The following is a 24684-nucleotide window of genomic DNA, read 5'->3' on the forward strand; positions in this document are numbered from 1 at the left end:
TCAACAGCCCAACAAAACAGAAAACAGTCCTCTCTTGGCTCCAGAGGTTTCACCTCCGGACTGGGAACCGTCTACCAAGTGTACAGTCACCTACGGTTGACCATGCAGCCAAGGTCCAGACTGCTGAGTACACTCACCTTGACAGGACCCACGCACGGAGTGGAAAGATGGTAAGAGTCGCTCAGGTGACTCTTGCCAGACCGGCGATCACTCTTGCAGCGATCGTCCGGTACCCAGGGTTGATGTGACGTTCCCGCGGGTCCGTGCACACAGAGACCGTTGGAGGCGGCCCATCCAGCCCTCTTTTAATTATTTTTTTTTCAGAGAGGTTTCGGCCTCAATGAGGACTTGGAGAGTCGGAGTACGTTATTGGCTATCTCCTGTCAGGTGAATGCGACCGACCAGTCTCGGTGGTGGCAGACGCTTCACCTGCCAGGTAAGAGTTTTGTAACCCGCCTCGAGGAAGCGTTCTCTCTACTGCTGCTCCTGTAGGTCCCTCTGGACAGGTGCAGTTGGGCCGTGTTGCTACCGCAACTGCCCCAACTCCATCCTGGATGGAGGACCTGTCGGTTGTCCTGAGGAAACTGGCGAAGAGGAAGTCCAGGAGAAGAGGAAGGTGTTGTCGTCGTCTTCTACCGCCTCCTCCCCCTTCGACTTCCAAGGCCCCCCCCCACCGAGGAAGGAGAAGGTGGCCTCGCCCTCCCCCCCAAGGAGTCTCGCACAGAGACTTCTAAGGGTCTGTCTTGCTCCGGTGAGACATGTGGGTCTTCCGCTGGTCCTCCCGTTCCTCTGGGAACGGGGCCTGTCTTGCCTTCCCCAGGGAAGAAGAAGACGGGGACCGTAGGGGTACTGGGTACGCTGGTACCTCTGCTCCCGGTTCCAGAGGTTCCACCTCCGTACCGGGAACCGTCTTGGCCGCTCGCAAGCACCGAGTGTATGCCGTGCCAAGGTCCAGACTGCTGAGTACACTCACTGTGTCAGGACCCGGGCACCGAGCGGAAGGATGGTAAGAGTCGCTCAGGTGACTCTCGCCAGACTGGCAATTGTCCGGTATCCAGGGTTGATGAGAGAGAGAGAGGGGGTAGTAATTGGTGGTTGGATGGTTAACGACTGGATTGGCTGTTGGTGAGTTCTGGCATGTCTGCTGGTGCTGTTGATTGTTAGAGTTCTGTGTTTTTGGTTGGGTTTCAGTCAGTCTTGGGTTAGAGCCTGTGACAGCCAGTAGTGTTAGCAGCAGTGTGTTGAAGGCATTTTGGTCAGTAAAGTTGTGTTGTTGTTGTGATTCCTTGGTGTTGTTAGTGGGTGTGTGTGTTGCCCTTTTGGGTTTTTTTTTTGCGTTGTTTGTGCAGTGGTCTTTTGTTGTGGTTGTGTTCCTTGTTTGTTGTTGAGTTCCTTGTTGTTTGCTGTGTTGTTAGGTTGTGGTTGTGTTCCTTGGTTGTTTGCTGTGTTGTTGAGTTGTGGTTGTGTTCCTTGGTTGTTGTGTTGTTGTTGAGTTGTTGGGTTGTAGTCCTTGGGTGTTGTTTTGTTGTTGGGTTGTGGGTTGTGGTCTTTGCTGTGGTTAATATCTCTGTGACCTCGACCGGCAGACAGCACAGGATAGCCTGGAGTATCTGGAGTGGTTGGTAAGTACGTGTTTTGTAGGTATAGGTCAATTGTCCTGCGTGTATGTTGTAGTGTAAAGAGGAAAGTGTGACTGGGGTGAGTTGGGCAGCTGGAGTGATTAGGTTTATGTGGGGGGGTTTGCCACTTGTTTTTTTTTTGCTTGTGATCCCGCCACACTGGTCCAGCCTCATCTGGACCTGGTCCAGCCTTGCCTGGACTTGATCCAGCCTTGCCTGGGCGCGTCAAGAGGATGGTGCTCACTTTCACCGCGTTAGTGGACACTACCAGTCACCCGACCGTCGCTCCCCTGACGCACAAGACCGATGCTACCGTCCTCGGTCCAGCGCTTCTCAGTAAGGAGACCGCTGGTCCAGACCTACAGCTGTGGGTTGGTGATCGCCTGCAGTCCTCCCAGCCTACCGGTTCTGCTGGTAGGCAGGGGAGGAGCGCCCGTAGCAGCTCCCCTGATGCAAGAGACTGATGCTCCGTCCTTGGTCCAGGGCTTATCCGCAAGAAGACCGCTGGTCCAGACCTGCAGCTTGATCGCCACCGTGGGTTGGTGATCGCCTGCAGTCCTCCCAGCCTACCGGTTCTGCTGGTAGGCAGGGGAGGAGCGCTCGTAGCAGCTCCCCTGATGCAAGAGACCGACGCTCCATCCTTGGTCCAGCGCATCTCCGCAAGAAGACCGCTGGTTCAGACCTGCAGCTCGATCGCCACCGTGGGTTGGTGATCGCCTGCAGTCCTCCTGGCCTGCTACTGGTTCTACTAGTAGGCAGGATAGGAGCATCAGGCCTCCCTCACCTGTCCCTTCAACCTCCTTAGGCTACAACGGGAGGAACGAGGCGAACAGGAGTGATCGTGAGAAATGCACTTCTTACAGTCTGGCCAAGAGCCTGGTTCGGTCTTGGGAACAATAGATCCTCGCTCAAGTGGTTGGAGGAGATCGTGGGGGCTGGCGAGTACGATGACACTTCCTAGATTCTCGGAGTGACCATCACCGCTGTTCACTTGACGGTCCCGCTGGACCACGCACGCAGAGACCGGGGTGGGCTCCCCCTTCGGTCCTCTTGAGAGGTTTCGACCTCGACGAGGACTGGGACGCATCGGAGGACGGTATCGGCTCTCTCCTGTCAGGTGCACGCTCAGCCCCACCCAGACGATGGTCATGGTGGCGGCAGACGTTTAGCCTATAGTACAAGTTTTGTAACCCTCCTCGGGAAAACTTTTTCTTCAGACGGTAATGTTTTCCTAGGCTCGGAGCGACCATCACCGCACAGTGATGGCTGCCCGTAACTCGCTTCTCCGACAGCTAGTTCTGCTGGAAAGGCAAGTAAGAGCATCCAATCTTCCTCCCCCATTCCCTCTCTTCCTATGGCGACGATGGGAAGAGGAGAGATCCTGCAGAGCATTCTCCATAGGATTCCGCGTCGGGGACTGCGTTCCCGGAGGGACCTTCGGGTCCTACCGGACGTAAGTCCCCGTTGTTGAGGAAGGATCTTGCCCAAACCTCGATTTCTATGGGAATCGGGAGGACCACCACCTGATGATCGTTCTTTGGTGTTTCTAGCACTCTCTGAGTGTTTTGGTCTTCTACGATCTGCAAACACTTGGGCGAAACCACGATCCAGAGGGGGCGAGACGACAATCCCAGATAATTGTTACTACGATAATCGGAAATCTTGCCGAATGCTCGAATTCCTGAAATTTCTAGCGTTCAAAGGAAGTGCTGCTGCTGAAGGAAGAATATCTCGGGAGGGGCTCAGCCTGGATGGACCTGACGGTCCGTCACCTCAGTAGGTGGCCAACCCCGGTATAGAGAAGAACGGGTGGGACCATCCAGTTCGGCTTGAACTATCGTCTTCAGTATCCTGTTCTCACCGTAGAAGTCTTCCTTCGGGAAAACTTCACCTTCGCTCTCTTCATTAGAGAATGAAGGGGGTCGGCTTCCAGCCTTATTCTTGTTCCTCAAATGGAAGAGAATTTAGACTGGAAGTCTATGTACAGGAACCTACAAATATACTACGTATATTGCCCTCGTGACATGCTTCTGTTATCAGTTGAATTGTCCGAGGTGTAGGCAAATACAGTGTTCCCCCCGTATTCGCGTTCTCCCGATTCGCGGACTCACTGATTCGCGGATTTCTCTCTGGACCATATCTACCGATTATTTGCGGGGGATTCGCCTTTTTGCGGGATTTTCCGGTGAAAATCATCACCAATTAGTGTATTTTGATGTTATTTTCATGACTAAATGCATTTTTATGGTACAAAAATGATTTACTAATTTTCAAATATTAATACTGATTAATACTGTATTAGTAAGGTTAATAAGATTAAATGATATCACATAGTAAAAATAATAATTCTCTCTCTCTCTCTCTCTCTTCTACAGAGATGTATGTTTTTTTGCATGATAAATAATTGATTTCATATTTTCAAATATTGATATTAATGTATACAGCAATAACATGAATTCATTAAAGAAAATACTAAAGTGAATTAGTAAGATTTTAGTTTATAAATTTGAAAAATTATGTAAGAATGAAGGAAATCCCAGTCTTCTCTCACAAACTTTAGGTTCTATTTTCAAACATGTCAAGTAATGGGACTGAGGGGGAGGAGCTGTTGTTGTATTGTTGCCACCAAGTGTTCATGCAATTTCTCTCTCTCTCTCTCTCCTCTCTCCTCTCCTCTCTCTCTCCTCTCTCCTCTTGTCTACTCCTCTCTCTCTCTCTCATTTACTGAAGACTCTGAGGAATTTTTATAGCACCTGTTTTCTATTGTTTTTAATACTTAAAATAATAATATTACTAATAATAATCATAATAATGAATAATAATAATAATAATAAAAACAATAATAATAATAATTAATAATAATAAGAAAATAATTAATTATAAACTGGTAAATTACAAAATTCATTTATTATGTGATCGTATTTTAAAGGAAATACTGTAATCTATCCATTTCACTTTTTCTTTTAATTCAAGGATAAACCCTCCTACTTCTATCTTCTCTCTCTCTCTCTCTCTCTCTCTCTCTCCATTCCTTCTCCTCCTCTCTCTCGCTCTCTTCTCTCTCTCTCCCATTTACTGAGACTCGAGAATTTTTATAGCACCTGTTCTATTTGGGTTTTTGAATACTTTAAAAATAATAATAATAATAATAACAATAATAATAAAATAATAAATAATAATAAAATAATAATTTTTTTTTAAATAATAATAATTAATAATATGAAACTGTTAATTACAAAAGTTCATATTATGTGATAGTATTTTAAAGAATAATACTGTAATCTATCCATTTCACTCTTTTAATTAAGGATAACTCTCTCTCTCTCTCTCTCTCTCCTCCCTCTCTCTCTCTCTCTCTCTCTCTCGCTCTCTCTCTCCTCTCTCCTCCTCCTTTTCTCTCCTCTCTCTCTCCTCTCTCTCTCTCTCTCTCTCTCTCTCCCTTTATGCCACAACAGGATATGAATGTCATAGTGGTATCTCCCTCCCTCTGTTTCGCTGGAAGCGATTTAAGTATTTTCTGAGAGAACAGAGAGATAAACACACACACTATCTCTCTTTACTGAGATGAAAGAATTTTTGTTACTAGTATGTAAAATGTGTATTGATATTTTCTGTTGTTAATAATAATAATAATAATAATAATAAAACTGTAATTACAAAATTCGTATGTGGTAGTATTTTAAAGAGATAAAAATTACCTTTCCATTTCACTTACGTAAGGATAACTCATCTCTCTTACTGTGATAAGAGAATTTTTGTGGTAGATGCATGTGTTTATTAATATTTTCAAATAATAATAATAATAATATAACTAACTTCAAATGAAAATTCTTCCCTTCGTCTTTTTCTGTATCAATTTCCCTACCTTCTCGTAACTCCAGTGATGCTCGGAGCTGGGAAGCTGTCAAATTTGTCGAGTAACAGTGCCATACAATGGTCAATGAATTTGATGGTTTTTATGCAATCTCTCTCTCTCTCTCTCTCTCTCTCTCTCTCTCTCTCTCTCTCTCTCTCTCTCTCTCTCTCTCTCTCTCTCTCTCTCTCTCTCTACTGAGGAGATCCTTTTTATGGTACATGCATGTAATAAGTTTATTATTAATATTTTCCAATAATAATACTATATGTGTAATAATACTATAAATGTAATTATGAAATTCATATGTGAGTATTTTAAATACAATAATCTTTCCATTTCACTCTTTTAAAAACTGTAAGGACAACTCTCTCTCTCTCTCGGCTGCAAGTGTTAGAAGTACGTATGTACATACGTATGGTTATACCTTTAAGGGTACTAATGTTTAGGATTACTTTGAAATTATATTAATACAGTCTCTAAGATTAATACATTAATATGATAATAATTTAAGGTAAATTTGATGTAGGATGTTACATAAGGTTTACATTTGGTGTTTCTGTTTCTTCCTTCTCTCTCTCTCTCTCTCTCTCTCTCTCTCTCTCTCTCTCTCTCTCTCTCTCTCTCTCTCTCTCAGCAAAAGAATTGATATACAGACAAACATAATTGTTCAGTACTCTTTCTTCCTTCTCTGGAATAGATATATGTATTTATTGGAGGAGATATAAGTGTTGCCTATAGAAGTTCCTTTCAATCTATTGATATCGTAAGGAGTTATTCTCTCTCTCTCTCTCTCTCTCTCTCTCTCTCTCTCTCTCTCTCTCTCTCTCTCTCTCTCTCTCTCTGTGTTTTTGGCTGTTTATATATTTCTAATGGTAAAATGTTTAAGATGACTTTGGAATTATAATACCAATTCCATGGTATCTTTGATGTAGGATGATACTTTAAGTATACATTTGGTATTTGAACTTTCAAGATATGCAGATATGGGCATTTTTAGAGGGTTCTAACTATTCGCGGGCTTGCGCTATTTGCGGGGTTCCCTGGTACACATCCCCCGCAAATACGGGGGGAACACTGTACCGTAATTAACTCTACGGGTTGTGACCGAGACGAATAGTATCTTTTTAATTGAACTACAACTCGGGACTGCCCTGCAAGCCTCCCAAGAGTTACCAGTTTTGATTTTGAAATACTTGTGGTATTGTTACAACAGCAACACCACAGCATTTGCATTCACCGAAATCCGTTTCGGTTAAAATGCAAATGCTCAAGCGTATTTTCCTGGGCTCACTGGTTCTAGCGAATGTATTCCTTCTTGGAATGGATTACCTGGCAACTCAGGATGATGAGTAAGCGAGAGCTAGCGGTGTACGGGCTGCCTGCTAGCCCTGCCTGCCGCAGCCCTGTACCAACTGGCTCTCCGAGATAGTTCGGTTGGCTTTTGTCTCTTGTCTTCTGCGAGAATTGACTACCGATCGAATCTCTGCGTGGCAATCACAGACTTAGGTCTCTGTTGGCTGGAATTCTTGTATACGTGCATGACCATCTCTACTGCATGGCCTTTTGCAGTTGCGAGAATTTTCAGACAGAGGTATCTCACTAGACTCGTTATCATCTTTCTGTTTACCTCACGGTAACAGAAGTCTGTAGCCTAGTCTTCCGCTTCATCGCACTTGCCGCTGCGATGACACAGAATGATTTCTTCAGACATCTGAGTTTGTCTTCTAAATACATCTCGTTATTCGTTGGTGTGCAATTATTCTTTGTTCACCCTGAATTGTAGATGATAACGGAAGACCTCGCCTGTTCCCCGCCCTGCCAGCTCTACTTCCAAGTATAGGAATGTCCTCCCTGATCCAGGCCATGAGGAGCAGTTCTTCAGGCTGTACAATCCCTGTATTTCATTACTGAAAAGTGCTCCGCTTTCATTGCAACTCCAACTTCTCACTGAACAGCAATGAAGTAGCGGTTTAGCGTTTTCAGTCCTCAGTAAAACAACAGGGATTAAAGCCGTCTTCCCTGGCTGGTGTCATCGACGGGACTTTTTCTACGTTTAGAAGCTTGAGAGTTAACTTCTCTCGATTCAGCTGTGAAGACGTAGGTCTGCATTCACCTAATCACCTTAGTCTTTCACTGGCACATAGTATTGTTTCTCCTTAGTTGAGATTCAACTACTATGAGAGCTTCTGTCTTGCCATCAGGGACCTCGGTCTCTAGAAGGCAATTGACCTTCGTCAGATGGGCGCATGTCTGAGAAAATCATCATCTCGTCTCCCAACATCAGTGGCAACAAGATAGACGATTTGTATGGTTTCTTGGCATAACCCTTCAAAAGGCGAGTGTCATGTGATTACGTCTTGGATGCATGACTGCTCGCCTCACGGTCACACCGAGCGCAGTCAGTTGGCAGCTGTTGAAAAGTCTGAGATCGTCACAAGCTATGCTGTGGACTTTGTATCGGTTGATCCAGATCAGTCATTACTTTGTCCTATTGGCGTGTACCTGTACCCATAAGGATCGACACCCACCAAATATTCTTCACAGCCCTTTTTCGGATGAGTCGAAACTCCTCACTCATTTTGAAAAGGCCCAGAAGTTTGACTCTTGATCATGCAGCTCCCATACTTCGATCAAGTTGTCAGAGGCAGCTGGGCACTCCTCCTCGCTCTTACGACCAGGAGGAGTAGCCTAGGTGTGCTGAACTCCAGTCAGTTCTAGAGGCTCACTCAGATTCCTCCCACCAATCAGTGAGTCTTCCTTATGTAAAGGACCGAGGGTTTGTATATCGTATAGGAACAAATCACAATTTTTAGAAGTAAATTGTATTTTTCCTAACTATACAAACCTAAGGTCCTTTACATACATACCCACCTCATGCCACCCCTCAATCTGAACCTGGGCCGAAAGGTAAAGTGGAGTGTTTACATCTGGGCAGGCTAGCCTGCCACATGGTAGTTACTGCCTAACCACCTTGTTCAAGATTCAACGGCCGTAATTCCAGCTTCACCATAAGTAATTCCTTATGTAAAGGACCTTAGGTTTGTATAGTTAGGAAAAATACAATTTATACTTCCAAAAATTTTGATTTTTCAAGAATTCATTGTTTTGTTATAAACCAGTAATGCCAACAGGAGGGGTGTACAAAATTAATTGCTCAACTTGTAAATTACCTTATATTGGACAATCTGGTAACAAACTAAGTAAGAGATTTACACAGCATGAGTATAATGTACGGGTTGCAAACAGCAAGTGCCATCTTTTGTTATTTAAGAGACTTTGAACACTCTAGACTGGAATTCAGCTAGAGTAATTATTAGAAGTTCCTCAGTGCATGACAGATTGTTAGTTGAAGGATGCCTCATTAGTTCTTTTAACCCTCTTACACCGACTGGACGTATTTTACGTCGACATTTTTTGTCTCCCGTGTGCCGACTGGACGTATTTTACGTCGACTTACAAAAGTTTTTTTAAAATTCGCGGAAAAATACTTATAGGCCTACCAGCCTAAAACTTTTGAATCACACGCCTTGGGGGATGCTGGGAGTTCACGGATCAAGGTGTTGTTTTGTTTACAATTGTTACGCAGGCGCGCAAGCGCGAATTTCTTTCTTGCCGCACTAAAAAGTATCTGTGACACATCTCGGAAATTATTTCGTCACTTTGACATAATTTTTGTACCATTGTAAATTAGCCGTTACATGAAGTATTATATATGAAAATGTGCGCATTTTTATGTAGAATACAACAATAAATACTCATGATTCTAGCTTTAATCAGTTTTGAGAGATTTTCATATAAATACGATAATTGCCAAAATTTCAACCTTCGGTCAACTTTGACTCTACCGAAATGGTAAAAACACGCAATTGTAAGCTAAAACGCTTATATTCTAGTAATATTCAAGAATTTACCTTCATTTTGCAACAAATTGGAAGTCTCTAGCACATTATTTCAATTTATGGTGAATTTATGAAAAAAATAACATTTTCTTTACGTCCGCGCGGTAACTCTTCCGAAAAAATCATACATGCGATTATGGTAATGTTTGCACCATTTTAAATTAGCCGTTACATAAAGTTTTATATATGAAAATGTGCGCAATTTCATGTAGAATACATAAAAAAATAATTGAAGGTTGTAGCTTTTCTCATTTTTGAAATATTTGCATATAAATCACGATAAATAGAAAAAAAACCAGAAAACATGTTCGGTAAACTTTGACTCTACCGTAAATGGTCGAAAAACGCAATTGTAAGCTAAAACTCTTACAGTCTAGTAATATTCAGTCATTTATCTTCATCTTGAAACAAATTCGAAGTCTCTAGCAAAATATTTAGATTTATGGTGAATTTAAAAAAAAATCTTTCCTTCCCTCCGTGCGCGGATTCTCCGCCACAAAACTCCGAAATGCGTATGTCCCATTCTCGGAATATTTGCTCCGTTCATATTAGGCATTTCATAGAGTTTTATATATGAAAATGTGTGCAATTTTATGTAGAATAAAATGAAAAATATTTAAAGGTTGTAGCTTTTCTTATTTCCGAAATAATTGCATATAAAAAATATATATATAAAAAAATTCGACATTCGGTCAACTTTAACTTGTCAGATATGGTCGAAAACTGCAATTGTAAGCTAATACTCTTACAGTATAGTAATATTCAATCATCTTTCTTCATTTTGAAAGAAATTGGAAGTCTCTAGGACAATATTTGGATTTATGGTGAATTTTTGAAAAAAATATTTGTTTACGTCCGCGCGTTACGAATTCATGCATTATTTTGTGATAATATTTTCTCTGTGTTGCTTTTATCATTTTACAATGTGTTATATACCAAAATGATCACAATTTAGTGTACATTACAACGAAACAAAAGTAACTTGTTACCTTTAACCGTTTTGCACACAGCGCGATTTGAATACAATTATATATGAAATTTCGTTTTTGCGCTATCATATATTGCATTATTTATATATGATAATGATAATTTTTTTCATTTCTGATGGTTGCATACTAAACTTCAGCCAATGACAAAAAAAGGAGCCAAAAATGAACTCTTAATCTTGAAAACTAAGCGCGATGTGATTTTTTGAAAAAAATATTTTTTCCGCTTCCGCGCTCACTCTGAAACACCTTTGGCACACGGGAGACAATTTTTTTTTACCGCTTCGGCGTAAGAGGGTTAATAACATGAATTTGAGTGATAGTCTTTTTTAGATGGATGAATTGTTGAAGCTTTATTCTTAATGATTCAAAAGTTAAACAAGCTGTTAGATATTTTACAAACATAATTTTGCACTGTGAGTTCTAGTAACTGCATATTTCTGCCAAGTATGTTTTTGTTTTGAAAAATGTTGATTTACATTCTTAAGTAGCTTGTTGACTTGTTTTGTTGTCTTTGGCATCATATTGCTTTCTTGTGTAAGTTGTTTTATTAAAACTGTTTAATATTCTGAAGATGACTTTAGAATAAAAGTTAAAAGTCTTGGTACCTCCTCCTTTCATTTTCACATGAGGATCTCTTATAAATATACATTTGTGTGTGCACTGAAAGGAAATAGATCATTTAAAGTTAAGGACAATATACAGAAAAAGGATAGTTAAATGAAAAATTAAGGTGTAAGGTAAATCATTAATTATGGTAAACTGGGATAACATGAATATTTTAATAACATACTTAATTGGAACAAAACTTTTAAGCACCAAAACCTACAAGCCTCGGTACCACAGGTACACCTGGACTTTGGACTGGGTTGTAGTTTAAAATATATGTGTACCCAACCATTGCTGGTGTATATATCGCATTTGATTTATAAAAATATTTTTACAGAAATTAAATGAGTTACAGATTGAAAAGTCAAAATAAAACAATGAAACACTAATGTACAATATAGTTGCTTGTATATGTATAAATTATTTATCAATATAGTTGCTTGTATATGTATAAATTATTTATATATAATGTACACATAATTAACTATCATGATTATGTCCACCATGATACATATTATAAGCATCAGGGTACAGTCTGTTCCTTCATATATAGAATTATAATTGTTTAGGTCATGGTAGTTAGGTTGTGTCAATAATTTATTAACATACAAAATATGCATGTACAGTAGTATATGTAAGAGAGCAAAAAAAAAAGGAATTTTGACAAAGGAAAAATCTATTTCTGGGGGAAGACCTGTGTTGCCCAGTGAAAGTTCCTGTATCTCACTTTTCTAAGTATAAATAGATCCTAAATATACCAGAGAAAAAGCTAGCATGGTATGCTGAAGTTACTACCCTCAGCTCGATCACCCCAAGGGCGTCTGTATAAGCACTAGGGCAAGTGGAAACCGCTACTCACAGGTCTGCCAATTAGAGGATTCCTTTCAAAGTCCCTCCCACGGCGAGAGCCGTTACAAAGTTTACTCCCCTTACCTTCCGCTCGCTACTACTGCTACTACCCGCCTGCCATCTTCATTCCTGGAATAGACACCCAACCTTGGACTGGCTAAGGGTGGGGGAAGAAGAAGGGATGGGTTCACCGGGTGACACAGGTCTTCCCCCAGAAATAGATTTTTCCATTGTTAAAATCCCTTTTCTGGGTTCGACCTGTGTATGCCGGTGAAAAAGTATCAGAGAATTGCCGTCCGAGCTTAACAGATACCAAACAAGTATATAAAAGGGATAATGAAACCTAAGGTTCACTTAAAGAATAGATTTAATGCGCCGTAATAAGGCGGACAACTTACTAATTAAAACTAGGACTTAAACTAGAGCTTAAAACTAGTAATAATAAAACAATATAATAGAATGGTATCTGAAGCAATATACAATAAAGTATGTACAGACAGGTCAGTGATACCAATATGGTCTTAATGCTATGTACAAGTTCCAGTGATGGGATGGCAAACAAACCAGCCCGGCCCGGAAGAGATAGGGTTGGCAGAGAATACAAGCAAGGCAGGTAGGAAGGAGAGAGTATTTAAGGGAAAAAGGACTGACAAAAAGGGCTAAGGGAAGGAGTTGATAAGACTCAGTCATTCGGGGGAGACTATGCTCCCTGCAGCCACTGTTGAGAATTTAAGGGCCTCTAAGTTCTTGAGATAGTGGCGTTTAAATACTGCTGGAGATTTCCAACCCGTATATTTCTTCAGGTCTTCGAAATTCATATTGTGAAAATAGTTAATGGAGGTAGCCATTGCTCGGATGTCATGGACGTGTGGGACCGAATCTGGGTTGGCCTGTTTAATAAAGGAGAGTATTTGTTGTCTAATAATAATAATAATAATAATAATAATAATAATATCCTTTATTTTGGTTCAGGGCCATATATAATGAATATACAAAATACACAATAACATACACAATCTAGATATATGAGTCAACATGATAAGAGAAATGAGTAATCGGCACTTATCCACAAAATAGCTGAGGTAGCATAGAAGATAGTAATCAAAATACTGATAATAACAGTAATAATATTGGTGAGAAAAAAAAATGCATTGAGAGTTACAACAGTTAGTGCACGGATTATATAACTTAAATTTCAACTAGAGACCTTAGGTGGTTACAGTAGTCAGGTCCAGAGGGCTAAATACATAAATTGAATGTAGAAAAAAAAAACTTTTAACTTGATAGTAATCACAGTAATAATGAAAAAATAAAATATCAGCAATAAATATAATAATGACAAAAATCTGCAGATGATGTCTTGCTAATACAGAGATTAAGTCCTTTAGGGGACAAAGGCCTTATTTTCCCATCTTTCCCACAATTTAGATCTTCTTGCTTCACTCCTTAGGATGCTTTGTATGAGCGAGTTGCCGCTGTTTCTCACTCGGGTTACCAGACTGGACATTGTTCGCCTTACAATGATTTTTAAATTGTCCAGGTGGTTTTCTAAGAACATCTGTGTGGCGGAGTGGTAGTGTGGAGTGTTTGTGAGGCGTCTCAGAATGTCATTGTGCACAACAGTGATACGTCTCATGGTCTCTCGGGTATAGTTCGTCCAGAGGGAACACCCATAGATACTGTAGCAGTACGAGCGGAAGAGCAGCAGTTTCACGTCTCGGTGACAGAAGGCAAACCTCCTTGCAATCATGTCGCCAGTTGCACATAGTTTACGACGCCTCTGTTCAATGTCTGCCGTATCTTTTAGGTCGTCGGTAATAATGTGACCCAAATACGGAAATTCGCGCACAAATTCCAGCCAATGGTTTCCGAGGAAAATTTGTGGTTCTGCAATATGCTTAAGCGATCTCAGGAGCAGCGACATGCACTGGGTCTTGGTTTCGTTGGAGATTATATCAAATTCCTTTGCATATTGGCGGCAAGTGTCGATGAGTCGTTGGAGGCCATGCACTGATGGGGAAATCAGAACCATATCGTCGGCGTAACAGAGGTTGTTTATAGTTGTTTAATTGACAGTGCATCCGATTGGGAGTGAGTTCAGTTTGACATTCAAGGCATCTGTGTACGTATTAAACAGGTATGGAGAGAGAATGCCCCCTTGCCGAAGCCCGTTTAGGGAACCGAAGGTGTACGATAATACGTTGCCCAATTGACACAGAATTGCTGTGTGGAGAACCAGCAATGTAAAATGCCAATTAGATATAGGGGTGTGCCCCTTTTATGCAGCTTCAGGAATAGCTTCAGGTAGTTTACTCTGTCAAATGCTTTTCTCACATCTACAAAACCACAGGAAAACAGGAGATGCTGATGATAGGTAGTAGTTCAGCAATTCTTTCAGTATGTAGAAGCAGGTGTCGGTTGAGTGATTTGCTTTAAACCCGAACTGGTTGTCAGTGGTGTGTAGAAAGGGGAGAAGTCTCACAAGAAGAACCGACTCAAGTATCTTCGATGCGATCGTTGTGATTGCAATTGGCCGGTAGTTGCCAGGGTCAGCTGCATCCTTTAGCTTGTTTTTGATTAATGGTATCAAGTGAACTAAGAGTAGGGAGTCGGGAAGAAACTGGTGAATTATGCATGCATTGAATAAGGCAGCTAGCAAAATGTAAATTATCGGATGGCAGAATTTGAAAGCCTCTGCGGGAAGACCATCACAGCCGGGCGATTTATTATTAGGTATGCTGTTTATGGCATCGCTGATGTTACCTGGCGTAATACAGTCTGCAAAATGAAATTGAATGTTGTCATTAAGGAGGTTATCTACCTCGCTTCGGGAGTCCTGATCATTTATGCAATTCAGGATATTGTTGAAGTGATCACCCCGCATCCTTGCGATAGCCTCGTCTCCGACTGCTTCCCCTACTCTCTGTGATAGCTTTTTAGTTTTGGGATTTAAGGACTGGATATCTTTCCAAAGATGAGGGTAATCACCAGATTCTACGTTTCTAGACATTGCATCGGCTCTTAGTTGTTTTTCATTTAACCTGCAGTGCTTAAGAGCAAGTTTGAATTGCGCTCTCGCCTGCCTCATTAGTAATGCAGTGTGTCCTTCCCTCAGGCTGCCATTTTGCCTCCACAGTAAAAACATTTCTCGTGAGTATGTATACAGATCCTTAACCAAGTCATTCCAACCAGGTATATTACGAGAATTACCTTGACGAAATCTATAGGCAGTCCTGCCCGAAGCAAGCATAGCGGAGATTATGTTCGAATAGAATTCATTCAGATCCCTCCTGTGGTGGTCATTTCTACAATTTGTGTTGGTACAGAGTAAGGCGTCAGCCGGTTGAATTATTGACCGCAACCTGGTGTCCGTGGTCGCCCTGAAGTATCTGGTTTTCTGTTGGTTTTTAAACTCCCAGTTAACCGCTGGTGGGCGGTGAGTTAGTGGGTTCACGGTAGGGAGGGATGGGGTACTGAATGACACCTGTAATGGGATGTAATCGTAGTCCGTTGCAAGATCGTAGCGACTATTGCAGGTCATAATAGAATCATGAAGTTGTGGAGATGTGATGCAGTGGTCCAGCCAGGAGGTTGTAATTGCGTCCGCTCTATTATGTACATATGAGTAGGAGGAGGGAGGGAGGAGCATTACATCGCTGATTTGGAGAGCATGATTTTGACAGAAGCGAGTAATTTCATTATAAAATTGTTTTGTGGGGTGAGAATTAAGGTCCCATATTATACAAATATGATCAGCAGGAGAATCTTGAATAATACTGTGTAACTCCCCTAGGATCATGCAGTAATGATCAAAATTATTGTTATTTTCCCATGGCATATAAACATTAATTATTAGGATTTTAGAGTTCCCTACTGTCACTTGAAGCCCAAGCAATCTGTCACTCCTGTAGGTCATCACCTTTATCATATTTTCTAACGATTTGTGCCACAGGAAAGAAAGTCCCCCTCTCGGGCGACCGGCTATGATTTGATCTGTAACTTGCATCGTTGAAGTTGAGAAGGTTCTGAAGTCTTCATGAATTGAATCGCAGATGGCAAGGTCATGAGGCCAGAGGAGCGTTTCTTGCAATGCAATGATGCCGTTGAAATTTTTGCAGAGTATGTTCAGGAGAGGAATGTTCCGCTTGAGGCCAAAAATATTCCAAGAGATTATGTTTAATGTATCCATGGCTACTCACGAAGATGGGAGATGAATGCGCTGATCATTTGGGTGGATGGGGGGTTATCCAGGGGGAGTGGGCAGTCACTCGCCGTGGGCGGTTGGCTGGCACTTGCGGTGGAAATGACCCTGGTTGGAGTGACAGTAAGTTCCCCTGGGGGTGGTTGGTCCCGGATTAGGTTATATCTTGAAACTAATATATTAGGACCGAAATTCTCGCCTTTTAAGAACGTCGAGGTGTTGAAATAGGCAGGTAATCCTGTAAGCCACTTTATGTTTATTTCTGCATGGGAGTTCGAGAGAGATAAGTGGGTCAGAGCCAGTGAGAAACTTGACTCTCTCCACTATGGCGTCTAGCGTCACCGATGAGCGCAGATTGTGAATTGCTACGTGACATCTCTTCTCAGGTGTCGGGCGAGGTGAAACTCAAATGTTGGGCTCCGGTCCAGCGGCCAAACGAAAGGTTCTTCTCTTCTTTCTGCTTGTTTGTATCTGCCAGCCGCCAGACCCCTCAAGATCACTCTCATCTGCATCTACGATAGGGGGTTGGCGGGGAGAGATAGGGTGGGGAGGATCACGAGGGCGTGTAATCATCACCGGAGGTCTATCTACCACTGGAGGCACTGGGGAGGGAGGGGAGATTGGGGGACCAACTGTCTCCTCAGAATGGCCTACAGGTGAAGGGGGCACTTCCGTGTTGCTGGGAGGCAAGGAAAAACTGGATGCCGCATTCATAGGAGTTTGGTGGCTATCTGTGCGATTGTCAATCGATCCCTGCACTCCTTTGATCGCATCCCAGATCCGTGTGAGATTATTTGTTTCCACCATTTTAAGATTGTCTAGGGATTCCTGTAGTCCTTTGATCACGTCCCAGATTTTTGATAATTTATCATTTGTCTCCTCGATTTTTTCTGAGTTTTTTCCCATTATTTCTGAGAGGGATTTTGCTGTTTGGAAGGCATTTTCTGCCGTGTGGTACACCGCGGGTAGGCTTAGGTCAGCGGGCCCCTTTGGAGGCAGATTGTAAGGGTCATCGGCGTAGATTTCCACCGAGCAGGTCCTTAGCCACTTAGTGATATATGATATTTTTTTGTGTGAGGACAAGTTCTTCGTGGATCGCTCCTTGAGAATGCTCTCTGGTATTAGATCTTTGAACAGATTGAATAGCGGACTCGACGTCGGAACGGTTCGATTGGTATAGTGTAAAGTAAAGACAATTGTTAGTTAGTACGGAACTTGTGTGTGGGGCACAGGCACCGGTAGGTGCCAGGGTCACTTGCGCAACGGTTGGAGGTTGGTCGGATGACATTTTTGTGGTAAGGAAAGGGCCAAGCACTAACACATACACTGCATTCTTTTACCCATTTCCCAGGACCAATAGGCCTCGAGTAGCTGTGATTTGGAAGATTTCTAAGGCACTGATTGGAACAGAAAGAATATTAGAATATCTGCAATTGCACAACACTCTCCGGCTTACACGCCGGGTATTACGTGGAGACACTATTAACACATTGCTTACTATAAAAGGTATAATCACCAAGGGCGAAAAACCCTTCTTATCTGTGAAGAAACGCGAGAGAGACCTCCAACACGTCCGCCCCACACAATGAAAAACGTAATAACCCCTTTAAGAGAAATCGTACCACCTTTCTCTCGAATAAAAAGGGGGCCTGAAGATTTTTCGGAAGTCCTGCAGATAGGATTTAAGGGTAATGACAGGACACAATGATGTGTCTTGTGTCAGAGGAATAATTTTCCATGTAGCCCATCTGTTTTGTAGGTCCTCATTCTTAGCTAAGAACTTCCGATCTGGGGATAGTAATACTTCACCCGACGGGAGGAATTCAACATGATCTGGATTTCTAGAGAGAGCCGAGAGTTCAGATATTCTGGCACCTGAAGCCAGAGCCATTAAGAATAAGGTCTTTCTGAGAAGGGTTATACGTATATGAGCATGACTCATTATCAGTGTCTGAGGCTAATTCAAGTACATCATTCAAAAACCAGGAGACCGTATGAGGGGAGTGTATTGGTCTCAGGCGGGCACATGCTCTTGGAATCAAAGAGAAGTATGAATCTGACATGTTAATATTAAAGCCAAGCAGAAAAATCTTCCTTAAGGCCGATTTGATCGTAGTAATGGTACTAGCGGCTAGGCCTTTCTCAAATAGAGTTCTAAAGAACGAAATTGCCAGATTTGTAGTCATATTTTGAGCATCTGAATTTTTTTAGAAAAATGGCCAATTTCTTCACTGCTGAATCATACTGCCTGAGCGTTGATTCTCTTTTATCTGATTCTATGAATAAGATGTTTAGTGGATCAATATTAGCATCTTTTTGGGCCGCAAACTTCATGAAGTCCATAAAGTTAGGGCACTCAAAATTCTTGAGGAAGCTGACACAGTCTGAGTTTGTACTACCTGTGTCAGTTCTGGACGGGGGATCCGTTTGGGCCGGAGATTCAGTTCTAGAAGAAGCGGAAACCAGTTGCTCTTTGGCAAGTTGGGTGCCACCAGTGCTACCTGTCCCGTGAAAGATCTTAGCTTGTGCCAATGGTAGTTTGTGATTGGATTCCGTGGCGAATAGGTCTACTTGAAGGTCCGGGATTTGATTGCAAATCCAACGGAACGAATTCCTGTCCAGGGACCACTCCGACTCCAGCGGAGTTGTCCTGGAAAGTGAGTCTGCGATAACATTCTTTACCCCTGCCAGGTGAGTTGCTGACAGATGCCAATGATTTTTCGCTGCTAACGAAAATATCGCAATCATTATGTGACTTAGTTTGCTTGACCTGGAGCCTCCTCTATTTATGCAGTGGACTACTACTGAACTGTCTGAGACTAACCTTATACGACTGTTTCTGGCTGGAGTCAGTCGCTTTAGGGTCAGGAAAATGGCCATCGCTTCTAGAATATTGATCTGGAACTGGCGGAACGTGTCCGACCACGTTCCCTTGACTTTCTTGTGTTGCAAATAGCCTCCCCAGCCACTCAGAGATGCATCCGTGTGGATAGTTAGAGACGGCGGAGGGAATAGCAGATTCCGGCTTTCCGTCCATGGACGGAGCCTCTTTGTTAAAATGGGTGGAATTACAGATCTTGTCCCTGAGATTGATGTTGGCTCTCTTCCTCCAGACTCGATTGATATCCTTCAATCTGGCTTTCAATAGGATGTCCGTCACCGAGGCAAACTGTAGTGAACCTAGGATTCTCTCTTGGGTACGCCGAGGAGCCTTTTTGTTCTTGAGGAACTGTCTCGTAGCTGTCGCTATCTCCCTGACTTTCTTGGATGGGATAGATAGTTTGTGCTTGTTTAGGTCCCACTGGATTCCCAGCCATTGAAAGCAGAAAGCTGGAATGAGCCGAGATTTTTCCCTGTTTATCCGGAAACCCAGAAATTCCAAGAATTTTATCACTCTGGCTGTTGCTTTGTGACACTCTTCGACGCTGGCTGCCCAAATGAGCCAGTTGTCTAGATAGGCTACTAACATTACCCCTTGGGTTCTTAGCTCTTGAACTATCGTCTCTCCTAATTTGGTGAATACCCTGGGTGCAATGTTGAGCCCGAACGGCATGACTCTGAATGAGTAAGCCTGTTTCCCTAGTTTGAAGCCCAGGTACAGAGAGAAGTTCCTTGCTATCGGAACATGATAGTAAGCGTCTGTAAGATCTATAGAGGTGGTGACGGCCCCACGGGGAAGTAAGGTCCGCACCTGCGAGACAGTCAGCATGCGAAATCTGTCGCATTGAATGTATGAGTTGAGACGGGACAAGTCCAGAATCACACTTCTTTTGTCCGAGTCGTTCTTTGGGACACTGAAGAGACGTCCTTGAAACTTTAGGCGCTTTACTTTCTTTATAGCCTTCTTCTACAGGAGATCTTTGGTATAGTCTATAAGGTCTGCCGTTGGAATCTGGTAAAAACTGATTGGTGGAGGGGGCCCTTTCTCCCATTTCCACCCTAGACCTTTCGAGACTATACTGTGGGCCCATGGACTGAAGGTCCAATGGTCCCGAAAGAGATATAGTCCCCCTCCCACCTGCGGGCTCTCACTGGTTGGCTGCAGGTCTGCTACCTCTGCCTCCTCGGAAGCCTCTACCTCTTGCTCCGCCCTGTAGCCGGGCGCCACCTCTGGCTCTGCTACTTCAGGCATGCCTATTGTAGCCGCGAAATGCACCTCGCGACTCGTAGGAGGGGTTGAAGGCTGGGGAGGTTACTATGGCTGTTGAGGACGAAGGTTGCTGAGCCGGCGGAGTTTGCACCAGAACAAACTGCTGCTGCGGTTAAGCCTTAGATGTCGAAGGCTTACCAACCTGAGAGACCAGAAAAGCTTGAACTACCGCCTGAGGATGGGAGGTCTGGTAAGGATGGAATTTACTTGGCCTCTTCCTGGGTCTGGATTGGTGTCCGGGGCCATCAAACTTCCTTTTGGAAGGAAGTCCCCAACGGACCCGAAGACTCTGGTTGGCTCTGGCTGCCTCATGAAAGACGTTGTTAACCTCGTCTTTCGGGAACAGATTTTCGCCCCATATTGAGGACTTTGAGTCTATTAGGTTCGTGCCTTATAGAGGCACTCGCCAGGACGTACTTCCTGCAGGCTCGTCTCACCATAATGAAATCGTACAGGTCCGCTTGGAAAGTCTGTAACAGAGCTTTTGTGAGGACCCGGAACAACTGTTCATCAGTGTAGGTTGACGCTACCAACTCCGCCGCAGTGACTGAGTTGATCGACCTTCCCAATCTGGTTCTTGCCTCGAATTCCGCTTTGACCAAGTGGTCTGGAATCCTAGGTAGCTTCTCAGCAAATAGGGTGGAGGCGCAATCCGGGTCGAGTTTACCTGCCGTAAACGTAGCCGGAGCGTCATTCCAGAACTCTACATCTGCGGGGAAGAGTAAAGAGGTAGCCTCTGTCTCTTTTAGAGCTGGTAAGGGCTTATCCTCCGCCGCCGCTTGCATGGTTAGTTCCGCCACCTTGGATGTACAGGGCGATGGAACTCCTTCTGGGGTCACAAACATCATAAAGCTACCTTTATTGGGCGTCAGTTTGGTGTTAACGCAACCCCAGTCAGAAAGGGTGTGAACCCAAACAGCTTGAGCTTGGTCCCTAGGGAAGATCACTGTCTCCTTCGGGACCTTGTCTACTCTGACTAGCGCAGGTTCTGCTAGTCTGACAAATCCGGGGAATGGAAACTGGAGACCCTCCGGGAAGAACTCAAAATCCTCCACCGGACAGGTCCCGCATCCTTCTATCGTCAACTTCCCATCCGAGAATGGGGCATGTAATGCTAACCACTACGGGTTGTTATTCTCAAATGGTGGCAGCTTTGACGCATCCGGCACTGTCATTGTCAGAGCCGGGGTTCCGGATTGGAGGAATCCGGTCATCATTTCCTCCTGGGCTCTGATCCTCTCGGTCAGGGACGTAATTGTCTGGCCTGCGGTATCTGAGCCCGAGGTGAATCGTATCGACTCAAGCCTCTCATCAACCACTTCCCTAACCTTCGACATTAGAAGGTTAGCGAAGGCCTCCTGATCAAATCCGGACTCCGTCATCTTGGATTTGGAGGATTTGGCTCTCGACCCCTTAGGAGGGGGAGAAGCTTTAACAGCAGACGGCTTGGCAGCAGAGGTCGACGGCTCCGGGGCCGAAGACAACTTAGTCGCAGCTGACGGAGTCGGTTTCAATCCCTTTGGAAGGGATTTCGGTCTTACTGATTTAAGCTTGGGAATGACCGAAACCAATCTTTCCCAAGTAGGGGCGGACTTAGAGAAGCCCCGGAAAGAAGAGGAAGAAGAAGGAGTGGGACTTAAGAGACTACCTGCTTCACTTACCTCCCCACCTACCTCCTCCTCGGTGGCCATCGGTTCGTGGTGAAGGCTGATGGCCGCCACCTCTTCCATCATCAGGTCACAATCTTGTTCCTCCGGGATGGGCAGCGTCGCCAGTCGGATGGACTCAAAGATCGGGTTGGCAATATGCGCCGGAACAGCCGTCGTAGCTATGGTCCCCGGGTACAGAAGGGAGCACAGATCTTCTGCCAGGACGTAAGGCTGTCCCGCCACCGCACTCTTACCAAAACCTCCCACCCAACTCCTGAGCGCCACCCTTGCCTCATGCCGGAGGGCCAAGGTAGCCTGTAAGAGAGGGAATCGAATTGACATTCCACTCGGTAATAGTATCCGTAAGAAATTTCTTAAGTTATTATAACAGAAATTCCATGGAAATGAGGCAGTAAGGATACTTACTTTCTCATCAGAGAGAACGGACACCATGTCATAACAGACGGTGCACGTGTCCAGGTGCCAGACCATGTAGTCCTCAAGTTGCACGGCGCAGTTAGCATGCGACCGGCAGACTACATGGCCGCAGGGCTTGACCAGGGTAGCTGAGCACCCTTCTGCCTGGCAACAGACCATCTGTAAGTTGAAAATTTCCTATGAGTATTAACGCAAAACGCAGGAATTAACTCCGGTGAGAGCATGCACCTTAACCTAGATATTGGTTCAAGACTTACTCACTAAAATGATTTCAACTCACTGATGAATAAAAGAAAATCTCTGGGTGTATTTGCCTGCTCCGGATTCCGTCCTCCTGAAGGTAGATGTATGCCCTGTATATGGGGTCTGAGACACGCCGGACCGGAGAGGAGGAAGGACCTAATCTCTAGTACGGTCGACTGAATCAGAAGGCTACGAATTATTGTAGTTGTACATATACTTGAACCATCCACTGTCCCCACCGGAGTGGGGAACGACACGAGAGAACGGAAACTGAGCTGCAGCAACTTAGTACAATAATATATATATATATATATATATATATATATATATATATATATATATATATATATATATATATATATATATATATATATATATATATATATATATATATATATATATATATATATATATATATATATATATATATATATATATATATATATATATATATATATATATATATATATATATATATATAATATATATATATATATATATATATATATATATATATATATATATATATATATATATATATATATATATATATATATATATATATATATATATATATATATATATATATATATATATATATATATATATATATATATATATATATATATATATATATATATATATATATCATATATCATATATATATATATATATATATATATATATATATATATATATATATATATATATATATATATATATATAATATATAATATATAATATATATATATATATATATATATATATATATATATATATATATATATATATATATATATATATATATATATATATATATATATATATATATATATATATATATATACATATATACATACTATACATACATATATATATATATATATATATATATATATATATATATATATATATTATATATATATATATATATATGTCTAATTATTTGTTAATGAGGAGTAATCCCTAAAAGCTTAGCCTACTCAAAGTCTCATCTCTCATTGTCATAAGTAATGCTGACGGAAATGGGTTGAAATGAGCAGATCAGGAGAAGGTAATTCCCATACCTGAACCTGAACGCATCGAGGGGGGGAGCGTAACTCCCAGCCCGAATCCATAGAAGGTGGAGGACAATGGGGAGAAAAGACAACTGAGCGGCGGAGCAGTATAAATGTACAATCCGGTGTGATGTCCGCTGGCTGGTGTGATACTAGACCACTGTTAAGCTGGCGGAGCTATCCACTCGGAGACATAAGGTGATTACATATAATATCAGTAACCTCACCGTTCCAACCCCTATCTTCCCCACTTGAGCGAAAAAGCTCGAGCGGCCATTCATCGATAAGATTACTAGCACCGCGAGCTATAAGACAGCATCAGGCAGAGCCAAGCTGGGAAGTAGGGGAGGGGGGTAGGGGTGGTATGTATGTGGGGTGGTTGGCCGTGATCACCTGGCCACCAACCCGATCAGAGATAGATATCTACTGAAGGCTGTGTAGCCTACTACTACAGGGGTAGTAGACCGACTGGGCCTATGGCCCGTCGTGATTGGTACAGCGACCGATCGGTGATCACTCTCAAACGGGAGGTCATGGCCTACTACTAAAGGTTATGCTAAAGGAGGCTAGGCCAGGACGAAATACATACCAGACCACTCAATTTACAATATAATAATACAAAACAATACTAGCAATACAATAATGAGGAATCATGGAAGAGTTGCAAGAGGAACATAAGGTGTAAGGAGAATACCCAGTATGGATCTAGCCTAACCCTCCGAGATCACTATGTATCCGGTCAGGTAGGTCAGATAACCTCCAAGGACATCATGGCGTGGACGGTGGCACTTAACCAAACCCTCCAAAATCGAATTTTTCGACCTGGTCAGGTAGGGAGGATAGGTCCAACAGTATGACGAGAGAGACTCTATCCTTGATATCCTCCCCGCTAGCCCCGTAGCACAGACGGGGGGAGAGGCATAAGGGGTATAGGGGTAGGGGCACCTGGCCTACATTCCAAAACCTAGCCTAGGCCTGGTCGGGTAAGCCAGGGGAGGAAAGCAACTCTTCCAACCTTTCAGTGATATGAAAATCATCGTGCATAAAATCAAATACCTATCTGGTTCGCATTAAAACAATAACTCATGCATGTCTCACATCGGAAGAGAGAGAGAGAGGACTCTCCT

At 42.8% G+C, this 24684-nt stretch overlaps 1 protein-coding gene across 1 annotated transcript in view; it reads left to right on the forward strand.

The window, feature by feature from the left end:
- LOC135225036 (zinc finger protein 236-like) overlaps positions 1-24684 on the forward strand; it is a gene marked incomplete at its 3' end in the record, with an annotated part of 98632 nt that overhangs the window by 44747 nt on the left and 29201 nt on the right.

This window comes from Macrobrachium nipponense, chromosome 12, assembly GCF_015104395.2.
Source record: "Macrobrachium nipponense isolate FS-2020 chromosome 12, ASM1510439v2, whole genome shotgun sequence".
NCBI lineage: Eukaryota > Metazoa > Arthropoda > Malacostraca > Decapoda > Palaemonidae > Macrobrachium > Macrobrachium nipponense.